The 18,669-nt window shown below is 40.0% G+C and overlaps 1 long non-coding RNA gene across 1 annotated transcript in view; it reads left to right on the forward strand.

Moving 5' to 3' along the window:
* The first annotated feature begins 5,544 nt into the window (after positions 1–5,544).
* Positions 5,545–18,669, forward strand: part of LOC141423129 (uncharacterized) — a 49,767-nt gene continuing 36,642 nt past the window's right edge. Inside the window, exons 1-2 of the long non-coding RNA XR_012447780.1 lie at positions 5,545–6,218; positions 10,328–11,367. This is a non-coding gene — a long non-coding RNA (uncharacterized lncRNA). The remainder of the gene's footprint in view (positions 6,219–10,327; positions 11,368–18,669) is intronic.

The raw sequence follows: 18,669 nt of genomic DNA on the forward strand, positions 1-18,669 counted from the left end.
CACCCAGTGTTTAAATACTCTGTTTCAAAGTCATATTTTTACACTTGGCTTGTTTGAATCAGAATTCAAGTAAGCTACACATGTAGTATTTGGGTGATACGTTTTTTAAATCTCTTTTGATCAATGGTGGTCCTCCTTGTTTTCCCACTCCATTCAGTTAGTAACAAAACCAAGTCATTTGTCTTACAGAATTTACCACAATCTGGGTTTGGCATCTTTGTGATATTACTTAACATAGTTTTTGTCCACTGCGTTTCCCTTAATTGGTAGTTAGATATAGGTGCCTGATTAGATTCAAGTTCTATTTTCTCAGCAAGAAAACTTCACAGAAGGAGTTGGTACTTGCTACAGCTCAGATATGTCTGGAGGCCTGTAATTATCTTTCTTATAATGAGTTCACAGCTGATCAGAAAAAAGGTATGCTGATTTCAGGGAATGATAATATAACTCCACATGTGACAAAAAAGGCATAATCTCTGGAGTCAGACAGATTTGCAGTAAAATATTGAACTGTGTGACCATGTAACATTGTGTATCTCACTTGCTGGGTACTGGATACTTTTGTATTTCTTTAAATATTCTTGACCTTTGTTCTGGGATACAATCAAATTACCTGTAAACAGTTTGACCCTTTGGATCTTGTTAAGATTGTTATATGGGCCAAGAATAATGTTAATCTAGGGCTATTTTTGTGCCACCATTGAAGCTAGATCCTTTGATTTCTCTACCAATGCCTGTGGATAAAGTGGATTTCCAGTTTGGTCAATGGCCCATGTGAGCACCAGGTACTGTTATCTGTAATGATTTAGGGTGGTTCTTTCTCCAGTTTCAAGTGGTTACCTCACAGATATGCAGTGATATGCTCCTCTGCTGAATACTTAAAAGGGACCCTTTCAGATCTTTGGAGTTCTTTCCCTGTGCAGACCTCAGTTGTCTGGTAGTCTGCCCTCTGAATTCTAGCTACCTTGATCTCCCCAGACTCTCAGCTTCATCTTCTCAACTTAAGTCATATGGGTTCCATCTAGATTTCCCTCCCTGTGTCATACAAGAATATAAGCTCAGTCAATCATAAGACTGACTTCATTTTCCTCCCCTATTTCTTAGGAATAATTTTTCTTCATTGCTTCATGCCCAATGTCTTGAAATTTGTTTCATATATTTTGTCTAGATTTTAAGTTGTTTCATGTGTGAGGGAAAACCATGTTTCTTTATTTTGGCCAAAAGTCAAAGTCTCAAAAAAACCCTGTCTCTTAAAACTAACATTTAGTCTATCATCTATGAACATGGTATATATCTTCGTTTACTTAGTCCTTGTTTAGTTTTTTTTAGCAGATGTCCTTTCAGTTTTTGGTATAGGGGCCTTCTAGCTCTTGTTTTAGATTTATTGCTAGAATTTGGTTTTTTAAATGCCTTTCTGGATTTAAAAATGCCTTTATTGTATATAGCAGGTCTATGCTTCTTACCTGGTGTCAATCCATTGGACTGAAGAAATTCTTTTAGCATTTTTTATTGTTGTTGTGATGACTTGCTACCATGAATGAACTCAACTCTTGGTCTGTAAATGTTTAGCTTTTTAAAAACAATAGTTCGTAGCTTATCCTGTTTGATCTCATTATTAGGGTCCCTATAGTGTGTGTTTGAAAGCTTTTAAAAAAGCAACGTACTCTAAAACAAAACCTTACATGGAACACAAATAAATACCCAACAGATTAAATACAATCTTCTGGTTAAAACACACTGGATGGGGTGTGGTGGGGGCTGGTGTGGAGGAGGTGTTACTCAGGCTCTCTCATATCTTGGAGACATTGTGGAATTTCAGAGATACTTGTCCAATCATCCAGTGTATGTCTCTTTTTTAAGAGCTCCTGTCTTTACTCTATGGTTTGGTTTTCTCAATATTTCCAGTGTCCAATACTCTTCTTGTTTATATGCTACCACCCACGCTATTTCCTCTCCATTGGATATTTGCCTCTCTCCTAATTGAACTTACTTACCTGAGGGCCAAGGTCATCCTTAGGGGTTCTGACTCCTCAGAACTGTTAGGGCTCTGTCATTAGATTATAGAATTTAGACACGCCTACTGAGCTTCATAGGTACCACACTCCTGGTTTGGCCAGTGTTACTCTCTAGAGACTGTTGCAACTTTTCTTGTTTGGGGCTGGGAAGGGTAGACATGCTCTGCATATTTGCAACCATGGCCACTCTGCAAGTGTAAAATCTGACATCTGGTTGATACTCTGTTGGCCATGGTTGTCCTGTCTTCAGGACTTAAGATCTTTATCTTGAAGCCCACAGTTTCCACTTAAAGTGAGCCTATTTCAGATTGCTGCTAGCCCTTTGGAACCAGGTGTCTGACTTTATTTCCATAGCTATACCATGGGAGGCTGGCTCCAGGTGCCTTTTTAGTATTAGCAATGTCTGAAAACTCACCATATAGATATTTCAACTTCCTTGCTTTCTCCACCCCTCATTTCCAGAGCTGCCAGGCCCAGCCATGCTAGCTTGTGCTCCATTAAGCCTTGCCTCAATGGGATAGACTGGCAGTATTCCAGAACCACACTTCAGTTGGATTAATGTGGCTATAAGAGGCGCCAACTGAGAGTGTGTCTTTTCCCTGATATGCACCGAGCTGTCAGCGACACAACTGGCCTATTGCAAGGTGCACCCAAATATCTAGGCAGGCTCTCAACATGTAGTTGTGAGGATTTGGAGTTAGCATGTTGCCTTTGGTTCGGCCTGATTGCTTTCCCCAGAAACAGCTATTTCTAGGCATGTCAGACTTGGGGAGATTTTCTGGGAGAAGTGATATCTTCCTTTATCCCCAGAAAAATTTGAGAAGTTTTACCTTTTCCTTATTTGGCATAACTCAACCATGCTTTTTCCTCAATTTTTTTCTTTGGGATTCTTGGGATCGTTATGAGGATGGTCCTACTCACCTTGTAGATTTGCTACTATGAAGATTTAACAAAGCACCAGCCTTATTTCCATTTTATGTGTGTTCTTCAATAAGCATATTTTTCAAGGTTCAAAAATTTATATAATGCATGTTCTCCATATATATTTTAGGCTTGTTCTTCAAACCCTTTCATGAAGTAACTGGGGAGGAGAAAAAGCAACGAAGGAAGCAACTAAGAAAATACCAACAAGACTGCTTCCTTCAAAAGATCTGAACTTTGGGAAGTCCAGCTAGACTACAGACTGAATTTCATTACAGCCTTCAGATCAAATCTATGACCTGCCTGGTACTTCTCCGGTGAGGGCACAAGGATCCCGAGCTTTCATGGATGGGAAGATTTGATGGCAAAAGACCCAAATAAGTCTACCTTAGTGGGGAAGTTTCCTTTCTCTTTTCAGGGCACTCTGTAATTTTCTTAAATTACATTTTCTTTCATCAGTTTGGCATATCTTCCTTAAGACAAGAATCTTCATCACATTGTTAGTGGTTGTCAAGTCAATGCATTCATTCTGCTGTCATGAGGACACTTGCACAGTGACATCCTGCTGACGTTCAAGATCTACCCAGAAATTGGGTGCTGGGTAGGGGTGAGGGGGAGAGGAAAGCTGTATTCAACAACACCAATGAAATGTAGTTTGGGTCCTGTGTACCTGTAAGTTCATTAATTGCATCCTGCCTTCTGGTAATGGATGTGGGTACAGGGAGTTGGATTTGGTGTGCGTTTCCAGGAAGTTCCAGTAGGACTGTGCAGTCTCTCCTTTTCTTGGCAAGGAGAATTATTGTGAAAACTCCCAGGGACTTGGACTGAACCATCTGAGAACTTTATCATCTTAGCTCTGAAATGAAACCTCTTGGGGAGCAAAGAACTGAACTTTGGCAGGGAGCAGCCTGGAGAGAACTGCCCCACTTCTCTGGCTTATGGTGAAGGGATTTGCTGCTTGTGTAGATAAGATTCTATGTAGTGAGACACTGTCAACATACCCTAGTGTAAGTGCAATGCCCTTCCATGACTTTCTCAAAAGAAAAGTGGATCTCATGACCCTGACTTTCATTTCTCTTGAAGGGCATGAGAGCATTGGTCTTTAAAGGTCCCATTTGCAAGAAAGACTTATGAACCTCAGGTGATGTAGTTCAATCATTTATAGGTTGCCATGTTTACAAGTGAATGTATTATCCTAGATTTTATTTTGCACATGCAGAAAATGGGGGATATCTGCAGAAAGTAAGTATTTACCACTTGGTGGAATTAGTATCAACTTAGATCATGACAGTGGCTCCAGGATATCATGAAGGAAGGAATGGACTAAGCTCCACTATAACCATTTTCCACTTGGCTTTATTGTCCTTTTGGATGGTTATTTATTAATCTGATCATTCACTCATTTAACACTTTGTGCAGGTACTGTGCTGGGTACTAGAGACATACCTTGCAAAAGCAGAGATTGTTCCATTAAGATATTACAGCAGAATGGGAAAGGCAAAATAAATAGGTGAGTCCTACACAGCAGGAATGGGGAGAAGTAGAGAAGGAAAATGGAGGTCTCAGCTTTGGGGTGGAAAGTCTGGGAGGGAAAAGAGTCCTGACAGAAGTGACCACAGCTTTATATAGCAAAATTTGGTGGCCCAAGACTAGCTTGCTCTCCCATCCCCTGTCCCATTTCTATGTTTATTTGTCTACATGAACTTCATATTTATTTTTTATCAAAGTGCAAACTTGGACTATATTGAACTTACAGATTAATTTAGGGAGATAGTCATCTTTATTGGGATAGGGTTTTCTCATACACGAACAAAATACTTTCCTATCTTTTAGAATGACTTTTAGTAGAGTTTTCTCAATATATGCCCTACATATGACAATCTTCCTATATATTTTTAAAACTTTTTTGTTGCATGTATAACTGATTAATTGTGGTAAATAAGGACACTAGTGATTTTTTGGTGCTCATGTTTTACCAGAACATAGAGAGGTCCACTAGGCACAGGTGATTCTCTTCTCATTTACTTGTTCCTTTAGGTGGGGGTTTCCAAGACATGGACTCAGGGGCAGAAGTCTGTGTGCAGATTTATGCGTGCATTCCCTCCAGGAATGTGTGAGGGGTGAGGGAAACAGGACTGGGAAAGGGAGAAATGAAACCAGGCCAGTTTGCAGCACAGACCTCAGCTGCTCCCACAGGAAGCTCCAGAGCTGCATGGCCCTTCAGAGCTTTCCTGAACTGAGGCAAGGGGGCCAGACCTCTGCACTCAGGCTGACTACCCATTGGATGTGGGCTGCCCTTGAGAAGTGTGACCTTGGGCCAGGCAGTTCCTTTCAGCAGAGGACAAGTCCAGCAGCCCTTAGAAGTCAACACACCCTGCTGCCAGAGGATTTGAGACAGTTAGGGAGCACCACAAGAGGACAGAAGATCAGCTCGTGGGCCCTCTCACTTGTTACCCATTAAAATTATGGAATGTGCTTTTTGACCACCCTGGGGTCAAAGGACAGATGCACTCTGGAACTTTAACCCTTACCCTGTTATTCATTAAAAGTATGGTATCTGTCTCCCCTACCCTTTAGTCTTTCAACAATCCTACTGACCACAAAACCAGGTATACAGTAAAGGCCAGGATGTTTGCGCCACAATGTCTCCAAGAGTAAACTAGACTGCTGGGGACCACCACAAGAGGACAAACAAACTCCTGGGCTCTTAACCTGTTACTTGTTAAAAGCATGGTCTGTGTGTTCTTCTACCTCCACCCATTGCTCTCTCTCTGGAGCTTCAGCTCCTCCCCACCTTATCCCAAGGCCATGATGTTTGTGAAGCTTGACTGGCTGATAAAGGAATATAGCAGCTCCTGGGACAAGCTGACAGCCCATTCTCCAAGGCCAGGATATTTGTTCAAAAAAGAAAACATTGGAAATCGAATCCAGGACCAATGAAAAATTCCAGGAATTTAGCCCATCTCTGAAGCCCCTGGACACGAATGAAAGTCTTGCTTCTTCTTTTGTTGGGGAGCAACCTGATTTTCTCTCAGTCAGTGCTTTCCCTCCCTCAGGAGAAGTGTTGAAGTCTGACCCAAATGTCCATAGCTAGGTGACTTAGGTTAATTTCTACCACAGAAATTCTCATCTCTGATTGAGTGCCCTGGTCAGGAGAGGGAGAGAGAGCCAGGCAGGGCACAGAACACCCACTATCTGCTACTGTTGGGGTTTTGATCACTAAATGACAACCATGAAGGCCACTTGCAATACTGCTAAGCCCAACAGGTCAAAAAGACAGAGGTAACTACTCCTTTTTTTTTTTTAACTTATAAAAGACTTACTCTTTAACTTTGAAAGATTTCACTCGTGAGGATAAAATAGTGAAGTTTTTTGAAAACATGTGATGCTCATTTTGAACTACCTGGATGTTCCTTGGAATAGTAAATAATATTTATGCTTGATGTAGGAAAACTCACCAAGAACAGGACAGTGGGCCTTCAGTTCAAATGATTTGGTTATTGGACAGAATTTTAAAATACTCTGACTAGTCTAGACCTTCTGAAAACATTCCAGTTTCCTCTAACACATACTCAGAGGAAGACTTGCTATCACTCTTTCTTTGTTTTCCCCTTCAATGTTGTTGGGATTTAATTTACATAAAATAAAACACATCTATTTTAAGTAGAGGGTTTGACAAGTCTACTGGTGTGATCACCACTATAGTGAATACATAGAATATTTCCATCACTCTATTCCCGCTCCGCCCCCCTGCTCTGTCACCACTCTTCTCCCAGGAACTGCTCATCTGCCGTCACTATCAATAGGTAAAAATGTTTCATACACATGGACTCTCAATGTGTATTTTTTCATGCCTGGTATTTTTGTCATAATGTATTAAAATGTTTCTTTTGAAGTACACACAGCACAATTCCTTTATTTTAAGTGTACAGTTAGATGAATTAATCAATATATACAACCATGTAGTCATTGCTACAATCAAGATAAGACCTAGAGCATTTCTGTGTGTCCTTCTCAAAACCCTTTCCTTCTTCTTTGCAGTCAATTCCTTGTCTGCAATGCCTGACCTACTGTTAATCTCATTATGTTGTACTTTTCATAGAAGATTTTTAAAATCTCTACAAGTTCTGTTTGGATTATTTTCATAACATCCACTTCATTATATTCATGTTTTCTTTTATATCATTGAATATGTTTATAAGCTTTCTAAATCCTAAGTTTTTAACCTTAAATCTCTTAAGGTTGTTATCTACCAATTCTGTTATCTCTGTCATTTCTGGATCTGTTGTGTTTTCTTTCCTGATTATAGCTCATCTCTCCTTGTTTCATTACAAGCTTTGTGAATTTTGATTGGATTTTGGGAATTGTCAGTTTTCTGCTGCTGAGTGCTCAAATTCATTCCTTTTATGATTTTTTTTTTCTGGGCAAACAGTTAAGTTGCTTGGGATCAGTTTTCTCTATTCAAGACTTCCTCTTGACTGGTAACAGCCACTGTCACTTAGGACTAACTTAGTCCCATTGCTTTGCCACCAAAATTCTTGACAATATACTGTCATTATTTTTTTTAAATATTGAAAGTGAGGGGGAAAATCATGCTATTCCTAATAACACATTTACCATTTCTTGTTCTTCATTTTTTTTTTTTGGTGTATATATAAATTTTCTTCTGGTATATTTTTTACCCCCCTCCTAAAGAACTCTCTTTAACATTTCTTAGTGAAGATTGCTCAGGTTTTATTTGCCCTGAGTTTTGAGAGATATTTTTTTCTGGATATAGAGTTCTACATGATGGTTCTTTTTTTCTTTCTGTACTTTAAAGATGTGGTCCTTAATTTCATGGTTTAAATTGTTTCTGACAAGAAGTTTACTGTAATTTTCATCCTCTTTCCACTTTACAGTGTGTGTGTGGTTTTTTTTTTCAGTACTGAAACTTGAACTCAGGGTCTACACCTTGAACCACTCTACCAGCCCTTGTTTGTGAAGGGTTTTTCAAGATAGGGTCTCAAGGAATATTTGCCAGGGCTGGCTTTGAACTGCGCTCCTCCTGATCTCTGCCTCCTGAGTAGTTAGTATTACAGGATGAGCCAATGGCTTCCAGCTACAGTGTGTATTGTTTTACTTCAGCTCCTTTCACAATGCTTTCTTTAACACTGCCCTGGAACAATTACTTATGATAATATTGATGGAGTTTTCTTTATTGTTTCTTGTACTTGGGACTCCAACTTCTTGGATCTGTGGTTTATGCTTTTCATTAGATTTAGACAAATTTTAGTCATTTTTTTCATTAAATTTTTTTCTATATCAACTGTCTATTGTGGTAGACTTTGCTTGAATGTGCAGAGATCATGTCTGTTTCCCCACAGGTCTCTATCACTCTGTTCAATAAAAGCTTTTCTCTGTGTGTTGTGTTTGGATAGCTTCTATGTTTAAGTTTAAGTTTATTGAACTTTTCTTCTGTATTATATGGCTTTTGTTTTTTTTTTTAAATCCCAACCGGTGTATTTTTTCACTTCAGATACAATATTTTTCACTTTGGGGTTTTCATTTGTCTTTTTTATATCTTGTTTTTCTCACTTCATCATGTCCATTTGTTTCCTGATATCTTGACCATAATTAAAATATTTTACTAGTAGCTTTAAAGTCCTTGGCTACTATAATTCCACTTAATCATTTTTTATGTTTTCTTTCTATAAACTCATTATTTTCCCAGTTTATGGACTATATATTTTCCTTTTTCTTTGCATGCCTGGTAATTTTTGATCAAATACCAGGCATTATGAATTTTACATTGTTAAGGGTTAGATGGTTTCATATTCCTTTAAAGAGACCAACACTTTTTAATATTGGGCATTTTATGTCAGGCAGCTAAGTTACTTGCAGCTTAGTTTAATTCCTTTGTGTTTTATTTTTAGACTTTTTTGGGACAGGACTAAATTAGCTTTTTTTCTAAGCTAGTCCTATTTCTAAGACAAGGCTCCCCTGCAATCATCATTGGGAGGTCTCTCTACTTTGCCTCATGAAAATGGGAGCTACTGCCAGCTCTGTATGAACCCTGGGACTTTTCTGTGTGCAGTTCTGCTGTGATTGTGTTTTCTCTCTGGAAGCTGTTTTCCTTGCATCATAGTTTTACACATGCATATGTTTGTTAACAGGTAAAGACTCCAGAGGAACCCTATGCAGATTTCTGGAGCTTTCTCTCAGCATGGCTTCCTCTTTCAAGATACTGTCCCATAGAGTTGACTTGGACTCCCAAACTCATATCTTTGTCTCTCAACTCAGTGAGATTGCCAGGCTTTGTTTGTATCCACCATCTTGCACTGAGATCCAGAAAGTTCCTCCACTCAGAAAGTTTGTTGATGGCTGGGTTCTGCTCAGTTGTTCTCTTTTTCTCAGGAAGAACAACATGTGCTGCTTGCTGTTCAATATCTGAAAATGGTTGTGTTCTGTGTTTCCTGTAATTTTAGCTGTGTATGACTAGATGGGAGTTCTGGATCCCTCCAATGTTGAGTTTATATTATTATTTTTACACTACAAATTGAATATCATCAGGTTTTAAATTAATTTTGTGATCAAATTTTTAAAATTATGGTATGAAGTTGATTTCCATAAACAGTATCTCAATTGCATTTAATAGAAATTAGGTCTTTGTGATCACATGATAAAGCGAGAGCACACAAGGGAGGGGTGAGGATAGGTAAGACACCTAAAAGACTAGATAGCATTTGTTGCTCTCAACGCAGAGAAACTAAAGCAGATATTTTAAAGCAACTGAGGCCAATAGGAGAAGGGGACCAGGGACTAGAGAAAAGGTTAGATCAAGAAGAATGAACCTGGAAGGTAACACACATGCACAGGAAATTAATGTGAGTCAACTCCCTGTATAGCTATCCTTATCTCAACTAGCAAAAACCCTTGGTCCTTCCTATTATTGCTTATACTCTCTCTTCAACAAAATTAGAGATAAGGGCAAAATAGTTTCTGATGGGTAGCAAGGGGGTGGGGGAGAGAGGGAGAGAATGGGGGGTAAGGGAGGGGTGAGGGAAGGGGGAAGAAATGACCCAAACATTGTATGCAAATATGAATTAAAAAAAAAAGACCATTAACTCAAAAAAAAAAAAGAAATTAGGTCTTTGGCTTTTATGTCTTAAAATATTTAGGCTATAATTCAGTGGTTACTGGTACTCTCAGATATACTACATTCTGCACTTTGATGGGAATAATTATACTTTTAGCATTAATATGGAAAAAGAATTTTGCCTGATATTCCAGCAATAAAACACAAGACATGTTTTAGTCATAATTAGAATAAAGTTACAAATAAGAAACAAAGCAAGGAAGTTGGTATTTCTGATTGTGATTTTTTTTTGTCTTTTCTGCTTTTGTCTACCTAGTTTGCTTGCTTTAAATGACTAACCCAAATGGATAGCCTCCATCAAAGGATCAAGGTAGGCCATGGCCCAACCATGAATAATTACCCACGTACCCAGTACATAAAAATAAACCATGATGTTACTAAAGAAATCAGGCCCTGAGAGTAACTAGAGATAAATATCCAGGCGCACTGAGTTTATAGCCATGTCTGGGCAGGAAGGGGCCTGTCAGATTCCTCTCAAGGCTCACAGCTCACTTTTTTGAACACTTGGGATGACCCACTCAGAGAGGGGTCTTCAGATGATGTAGAGTCACCTCGCTGTTGAAACTTTAGGGCCAGAGGGATTTTATAATCACTGTCCCAATTCATTTACTGTAGAGTTCATGAGTTTTTGGTGCCTGGGTGGCTGCTCCTGCAGCCATGACTTTCTGGTTGGAAGGAAGGTATGCTCCTTGGATACTCACAACCAAGATGCATTTTCTATGAAAATCATTCACAAATGAGGGTGAGGTATAGCTGCAAACAATTTACTCTATTCCAGCCTGTGAATATTATGGGGGAATTTGGCTCTTGGGCTGGATGAAGAACTTGATTTCAGAGAGAATATAAGTTTCAAATTTTAGGGGGTCCTTGTTATCCCCAAATTCATTAGAGGAGTCCCTGTGGTTATGAGGTTGCAGGACGCATAGGCAAGCCAACATCAGAGGCAAGTAAACCCCATCAAAGCCTGAAAATATTCAGTAATGATCTGACCACTTGGGAAATTAGTGCTAAGACAAAAACCTTCTCAGCTTAACACTGGAGTATTTCTCAGCTCATCATGTCAGGGCTTTTTGTGGCTTGTCTCTTGCTGATGGTCTGATGTTGTTAACATCAGTAAAATACAAAAGAGCCAGGAATTTATAAAAGTAAAGAAAGTATTGGACTCACACTCAAAGTTCTGACAACCGAGAGTCTGGCAGAGTTAACCTGATGAACAACTGAAGGAGAAAAAACGAGTAAAGGTGAGGCCAGGACCTATCCCTACACAGAAAATTACTTGACCGTCAAAGGATTAAGGTAAGCACTAGGAAATCTAGTGATGTCCTAAAATTATTTTTCTAATAACTTTCTTTGTGACCATACCGCAAAAGTCGAAAACAATGTTAAATGAACTATGCGTTATTAAGCTATTATGTAATTTATTAGAAAAATATTAATACTCCCTCAATAATTCCTCATGCAAAATTTTATTATTTTAAGAACAATTTCCTTACTTTAGGAAGGTTTATTTTAACTGAATTTTTTATTGGCAGGTAAAGTTTTTAAAATTTACTTATGGTATATAACATGATGTTTTTGACAATTGGGTACATTGTAGAACGGCTAGCTTAAACTACTTAAAATATGCATTACCTTTCATACTTATTTTTTGGCAGTGAGAACACTTAAAATCTATTAGCTACGCAATTTTCAAGTGGACAACAAGTTTTATTATACTTTGATTTTCAAAGTGGACAGCAATTTTCAAGTGGACAACAAGTTTTATTATACTTTGATCATTAATCAGTTGTGTCACTTTATCTTTTTACTGAAGAAATTCAGTATCACAGACATGTAGCAAACTGAAGTGTCAAATGGACGCATCCTTGGGTGACATTTGTAGCATGAGGATTTTGAGATGAGTGTACCTGTGCATGTGCAGGTCTCCAGAAATGTGAATTACCCTAACATCCAGCTGCGTTGAGGAACTCTAGTTGTAACCTGTTGTTCTGGCCCAACAGCACTTTCAGGCTCTCTTTGTGGCCAGAAAAGGACTCTGCAAATCCTAGAACCTAGAAGGTCTTCCTACTGTGACTCGTTTTACAGCCTTATCTGTCCCTTCTCCTCCCCTGCATGCCTCACCTCCTCACTCTGATTTCTTTTCCTTAGATAAGAAAAGAAATTCCTGACCCCTAGGAATTCAGGGAGCCACAGCAGTCTTCCCAATAATTGTTGAGGTTTGTCCTTCAGTTTTGGATATTGATAACCAGATATGAATTATCCATGTAGTCATCTTCAGGTACAAATATAGTCACATGTCTTCTGTTTTATTTCTTTAGGGACACATTAAACTCACCTTATGTCATGACATTTTTTATTTCTTGCTCTTGATCTCCCTTTCCTCACTCCCACAACTATTTAAACATCCCAGAAGCATTTTCCACCCAAAGAGTCAGCCTTACCCCAAATGGCAATAGGTAAAGACCAGAAAATCTGATGAGTTTGCCATGTGGCTCCAGCTTATGAATGTTGATATGGTTTGAGTGTCCCCTCCAAAATTTAGGGTGAAATTTAATTGTTAAAGTGACATTAGGAAGTACAACCTTTAAGAGATGATTAGGTCATGAGGTCTCTGGCTCTATGAAAGGATTATTGTTGACTAGGGGTTGGGATAGTTATCAGGAGAGTGGGTTTGTTATAATATTAGTTACCTCTTGTCCCCTCTCTCTGACTCACACAATGGCTTGCTCCTCCACTATATTATAATACAGGAAGAAGGCTTCACCAGATGTGGTTTCTTCATGGTGGACTTTCCAGCTTCCAGAACCCTGAGAATTAAATTTCTTTTCTTTCAACTTACTCAGTCTGTGGCATTGTGTTATAGCATGATGAGGTGTCATCACTGTTGAAAATGGCCCTGTGTGACCCAAGGTGTCTTTGTTCAATGTTTTAAGGATACAGTTTTTACATAACTCTTCCAGGTCTTGTGAAAAGATTTTTTGGAGGGGACCTCTCTGGAGTCTGAACTTAGGACCTTGTGCTTGCTAGGCAGTTGATCTACCACTTGAACCATGTCCCCAGCCCTTTTTGCTTTAGTTATTTTTCAGATAGAGTCTTTCAACCATGATCCTTCTGGTCTCTACCTCCCAAGTAGCTGGGATTACATATGTGAGTCAGCATGCTGGGCTCAGATTTTTTTTTTTTTAAAGTTATCCTCCAGCAAAAAAAGAGCAATGCTGGAAGTATCACAATGCCCGACTTCAAACTACATTACAAAGCAATAGCAATAAAAACAGCATAGTACTGGCACAAAAACAGACATGAAGACTAGTAGAACAGAATAGAGGACCCAGATATGAATCCACGCAGCTATACACACCTTATTATTGACAAAGGAACTAAAAATATACAATGGAGAAGAGACAGCCTCTTCAACAAATGTTGTTGGGAATAGTGGTTATCTGTCTGCAAGAAACTCAAACTAGATTCATGTTTATCACCTTGTACTAGTATCAACTCAAAATGGATCAAGGACCTTAATATCAGACCTGAAACTCTTAAGTTGGTACAGGAAAGAGCAGAAAACACTCTGGAATTAATAGGAATAGGCAAGGACTTCCTCAATAGAACCCCAGTGGCTCAGCAACTAAGAGAAAGTATGGACAAATGGGACCTCATAAAACAAAAAAGCTTCTGCACAACAAAAGAAATGGTCTCTAAACTGAAAAGTCCACCCACAGAGTGGAAGAAAATATTTGCCAGCTATACATCAGACAAAGGACTGATAGTCAGAATACAGGGAACTCAAAAAACTAAACTCTCCTGGAATCAATGAACCAATAAAGAAATGGGCAAGTGAACTAAACAGAACTTTCTCAAAAGAAGAAATTCAAATGGCCAAAAAACACATGAAAAAATGCTCACCATCTCTAGCCATAAAGGAAATGCAAATCAAAACCACACTAAGATTCCACTTCACCCCTGTTAGAATAGCCATAATTAAAAACACCACTAACAACAGGTGTTGGCAAGGATGTGGGGAAAAAGGAACCCTCATACATTGCTGGTGGTAATGTAAACTAGTACAACCACTCTGGAAAAAAATTTGGAGGCTTCTTAAAAATCTAAACATAGACCTGCCATATGATCCAGGAATACCACTCTTGGGGATATACCCAAAAGACTGTGGCACAGGTTACCCCAGAGGCACCTGCACACCCATGTTTATTGCAGCGCTATTCACAATAGCCAAGTTATGGAAACAGCCAAGATGCCCCACTACTGATGAATGGATTAAGAAAATGTGGTATTTATACACAATGGAATTTTACTCAGCCATGAAGAAGAATGAAATCTTATCATTCACAAGTAAATGGATGAAACTGGAGAACATCATTCTGAACAAGGTTAGCCAGGCTCAGAAGACCAAAAATTGTATGTTCTCCCTCATATGCAGAGTTTAGATCTAGGGCAAATATAGCAATGTGGTTGAACTTGGGTCACATGATAAGGGGAGAGCACAAACGGGAGGTATGAGGATAGGTAAGAAACCCAAAACATGAAAGGATCTGATGTCCCCACTGCAGAGGAATTAATACAGAAACCCTGAAGCAACAGAGGTCAAGGTAGAGATGAATCAGCTTGGGTTGTAACACATTTGTGCATGGAAGCAATGCTAGGAATCTCTCTATATAGCTATCCTTGTCTCAACTAGCAAAAATGTTCTGTGTTTCTTATTATTGCTTATACTTTCTCTTCAACAAAATTAGAGATAAGGGCAAAACAGATTCTGCCTGAAAGCGAGGGGGGTGGGGGGAGAGGGAGGAGGTGGGGGGGGTGCAGGGAGGAGAAATGACCCAAACAATGTATGTACATGTGAATAAACGAATAAAAAAAATGTTATCCCCACATGCTCAACCAAATGGTCCCAGAATCATCTCTGTGCAAGAAGAGCTATGTCTGGAGGGGGTTGCAGCCTCTGCTATACACTGTACCACCATGCCATCCCTGTCCCCTCCACCTCTGTCCTCTCTCTGGTGAGTGCTGAGGGCCTGGGCCATCAGCCTGAACTCACTGTTCCTTCCTGGTGGTGTCCACCTTAGCACCCTCAGGCTACTTTTCTACAAAGAGACTTCAGTTAAGACCCTCCAACCTATTAGATAACTTCTCAATAAAATGGAACCTCAGAAAGGAAAAGGCACCTGTGTCACTATTGCAAAATTGCCCTTTGCATCTCAGTGAACAGGTCTGCTTTCCCAAGACATTTCTTGAGCTGCAGCTTCCCAAACCACGGAAAGATCTAGAACCATTTTCCCCAGGTTCATGGTGTCTACCCTCCTTTCAGAGGCCCACTAACAACACTAAGAAAAGACCACTCAATGACTGCCGATGACACTTCTCCATCCTGCCGAGTTCACCCACATTGGTCAGGGACTGATACATTTTCTTGCTAGAATCTGCTAAGTCTGCCTCACTACATCCTGCTCCATTTTTTTGCCTTCGGACCCAGCTTAGTGTTTGGCACACAGTGAATATTTGTCAAGTTAAAAAAAAAATGCCCTGACTTGATTGGATGAAGAACTCTCCCCAGGGCAAAAGGGAAAAACAGGAGGTGGAGATGGGGGTGGAGAGTGGTGAGGGTTGGCAAGCCATAGGTAAATATGAGTGTTGGGAGTGGTTAATGTTGATTTCACAGATGAATTAGGGCATTTGATAACCCTGTAAGTAGACTACTGTACATTTTTATGAATGGCACACTTAGCTTGAGGTTATAAGGAGCTAAAATAACTGCATGAAAAATGAAGAGTCCATCAGTCAAATGCTTGTTTTGCCTACGTGAAAGTCAAAAAACCAATGGGACTGATTTTTTTTCTGCTCTGAATTGATTCTTTGTTCTGTGACCCAACACTGCAGTGCACACTGCCGGCTAAGACACTGTGGCCTGGTGGACGGGTCACAGCGTGCTACAGAGTCCTGTGCAAAAAATGAAGCAAAGTGCCTTTGTGAATGCTGCTGGCTCAGTAGAGATCTGTGAAAGTGACTGTGGCAGTTTAACCAATGGGTTATCAGGTTATCATGTCTTCCGGGGCATTGTAGAGGAGATTGAAAGGAAAGATAAGGAGGATGAACGTGGCAAGTAGGTTCTATGTTTCTTGTTGTGATCCCTCTACTCCGAAGGCAATTCTGTTTCCTTCAGTGGTAGAGAAAGACACATTTGTGTAAATACATGCCACATAAAGACCCCATGGAAAGCTGGATAATAGCTTGACAAAGTTGTCGAGTTCTAATCCTGGGCATCTGTCAATATGCTGCCGCAACCAGCAAATCAGTTTCTGTTGATTGGTTAAATTAAGGATTGGGAAACAGGAAGAATATCTTGGATTCTCTCATGGCCTGATGTAATCATAGGGTCCTTATCAGACGGGGGGAAAGGGTAAGAGTCAGAGAAAGAGATGTGGCAACAGAAGTAGGGGTTAGAGTCAGGGAGGTATGAAGACACTGGTCTGCTGGATTGAAAGAGATGAAAAGGCCACAGGTCAGGGAACATAAGTGGCCTCTAGCAGCTGAAACAGGTAGGGAAACAGGACCTCCACAGCAGCACAGCTCTACCAACACGTAGATTCCAAGCTTTCTGCCCTTTACAACAGTGAGATAAATTTGTAGTTTTTTAAGCCACTAAGTTTGTAACTTTTTGTTATAGCAGCAACAGGAAGCTAATATCAACTCTTTTGACTGCTAAGTAGAGAATTCTCTAAATTTGCTTGATAAATATTTTCAAATAGGAATATGGTCCATTTAATGTTGAAATGTTTGAAAAAAGCCACACAACCTTCTTCAATTATAATCTTCCCAGAGAAGATTATAATTTTTATCCTTTGTGCTGTGGACTGGATTTTAGCTGAAGAAGTTTGGGTGAAAAGGACAGCTCTGCTCTCCCCTTGGTGTTCACTTTGTTCTGTGTGATTCATTGTCTTCAAAATTTTCAAGCTGTTTGTTTATTTTAAGATGGCTAATTTTGTTGAACTTAGTACTAAAACCCATAGCTATACTTCACAGGACACATGTATAGTGTCAATGTTGGGGTATGCTGTAAAGGACAGCAAGGCCACGCTCAGACCTTCCCTTAGGACCATGTTAGAGATAATGGAGATTCAGAGGGATGGGATGTACAAATCTGTAAAGGCACTTTCAAATTTTAAATTTCACAACTGACCTATAGTAATCCAGAAAGCAGACTTGCTTCTGATGTAATTTTATTTTAAAGCAGTCTCAAAGCCTTTTTAAATGTTGAAAGCTGTTATGTGGGAACATTTATCAGAACCAATTGAAGGCACTGTCAAAATCTATTTCTGTATGTATGAAAAGGAAGAAATTGCAAATAGTAGGTAAAAGCTAGCTAGGCAGATACTATTGAGGTGCTTAAAAAGAGCCCCAGAAAGTGAAATTCCTTTCCATTTAATGATAGGTTAAGGAGGAGGCACAAAATTTTGTGCCTTCAGCAGGTGGCCTTTGCAGAGTCTGAAAGCTCAGAGGGCTGTACTGTCTCCAGAGGCCAGGCTGGAGGCTGGAAGGAGCTCTGAGATGGGGTTCTTGTGGCATGTGCTGCCCTTGCTGTGGTCTTCCTTTCCTTGATGTAGGTCCAGTCCCCTCACCTGCCACCCAGCAATCTCTGTCTGACTTCCACAGCTCCTTCAGTGTTCAGTTTACCTCTTCCCTTCCACGGAGTCTGCTCTGAAAGCTCCAGCACTAAGGATCACATTGGGACCCCTTTCTAGCTGTAAGGACTGTTCTGACACATGCCCTGTGACAATGCATTTGTTAGACTTCACTGTCTCCTTACTCAGGCGGTTACTTGTTTAATGGGAGGGACTCTGTCTTGTCCATCTTGTACTCTCTGTGCTGAGTAAGATGTGGGCATACAGTAGATGTGCAATAAATCTTGGTTGAATGAATAAACCATAGTCATTTAATATATTTGGAGCAAAGATTTCTCTTTGTCCTCCCTTCTCTCCCTCTACCACTTCTTCTCTCCCCTCCTTCTTGATCTTTCTTCTCCTTCCCCTGCTTCTTTGACAGCAGCAGGTCTTCACTAGCTGGACATTCTGGAATTTCAAGTGAGCAGTGGTAGGAGGAAGGGCTGCAATGTCACATGGAAAGGTGCTTTGGGACACTGCACCTCTTCTTTTCTCCTTGTCTCCTCTGCCTCCAGACAGGCAGAATGCATCTTTACAATGCCTTGCACACAGAGCCTCGCTCCAGCCCCAGTTTACACCTGCTGGTTTTGGGCAAACCCAAGGGATCTTCCGAACTCCCTCTCTGAGAACACCTAAGTCCTTCTGCTGGATTCCTAGGATGTCTGTAACACATTGCCCAAGACTGAGTAGCTTATTTTTTCAGACCAGAGGTCTGAAATGAAGATGTCAGCAGAGCCACACTTGCTCTAGAGGCTCTAGTGGAGAATAGACAGCTTCTGGTGTTTTCTGGCAATCTGGTGAGCTTGGGCTTGCAGGTGCATCACTCCACCTTTCATTAGCTTCTGTCCGTGAGTCTGTGCTTATGACTCATCTCCTCTTTTAAGGATGACAATTAGAGTGGATTAAAGGCACACTTTATTCTAGT

The sequence above is a fragment of the Castor canadensis genome, chromosome 1 (assembly GCF_047511655.1).
Source record: "Castor canadensis chromosome 1, mCasCan1.hap1v2, whole genome shotgun sequence".
NCBI classification, from domain to species: Eukaryota; Metazoa; Chordata; class Mammalia; order Rodentia; family Castoridae; genus Castor; species Castor canadensis.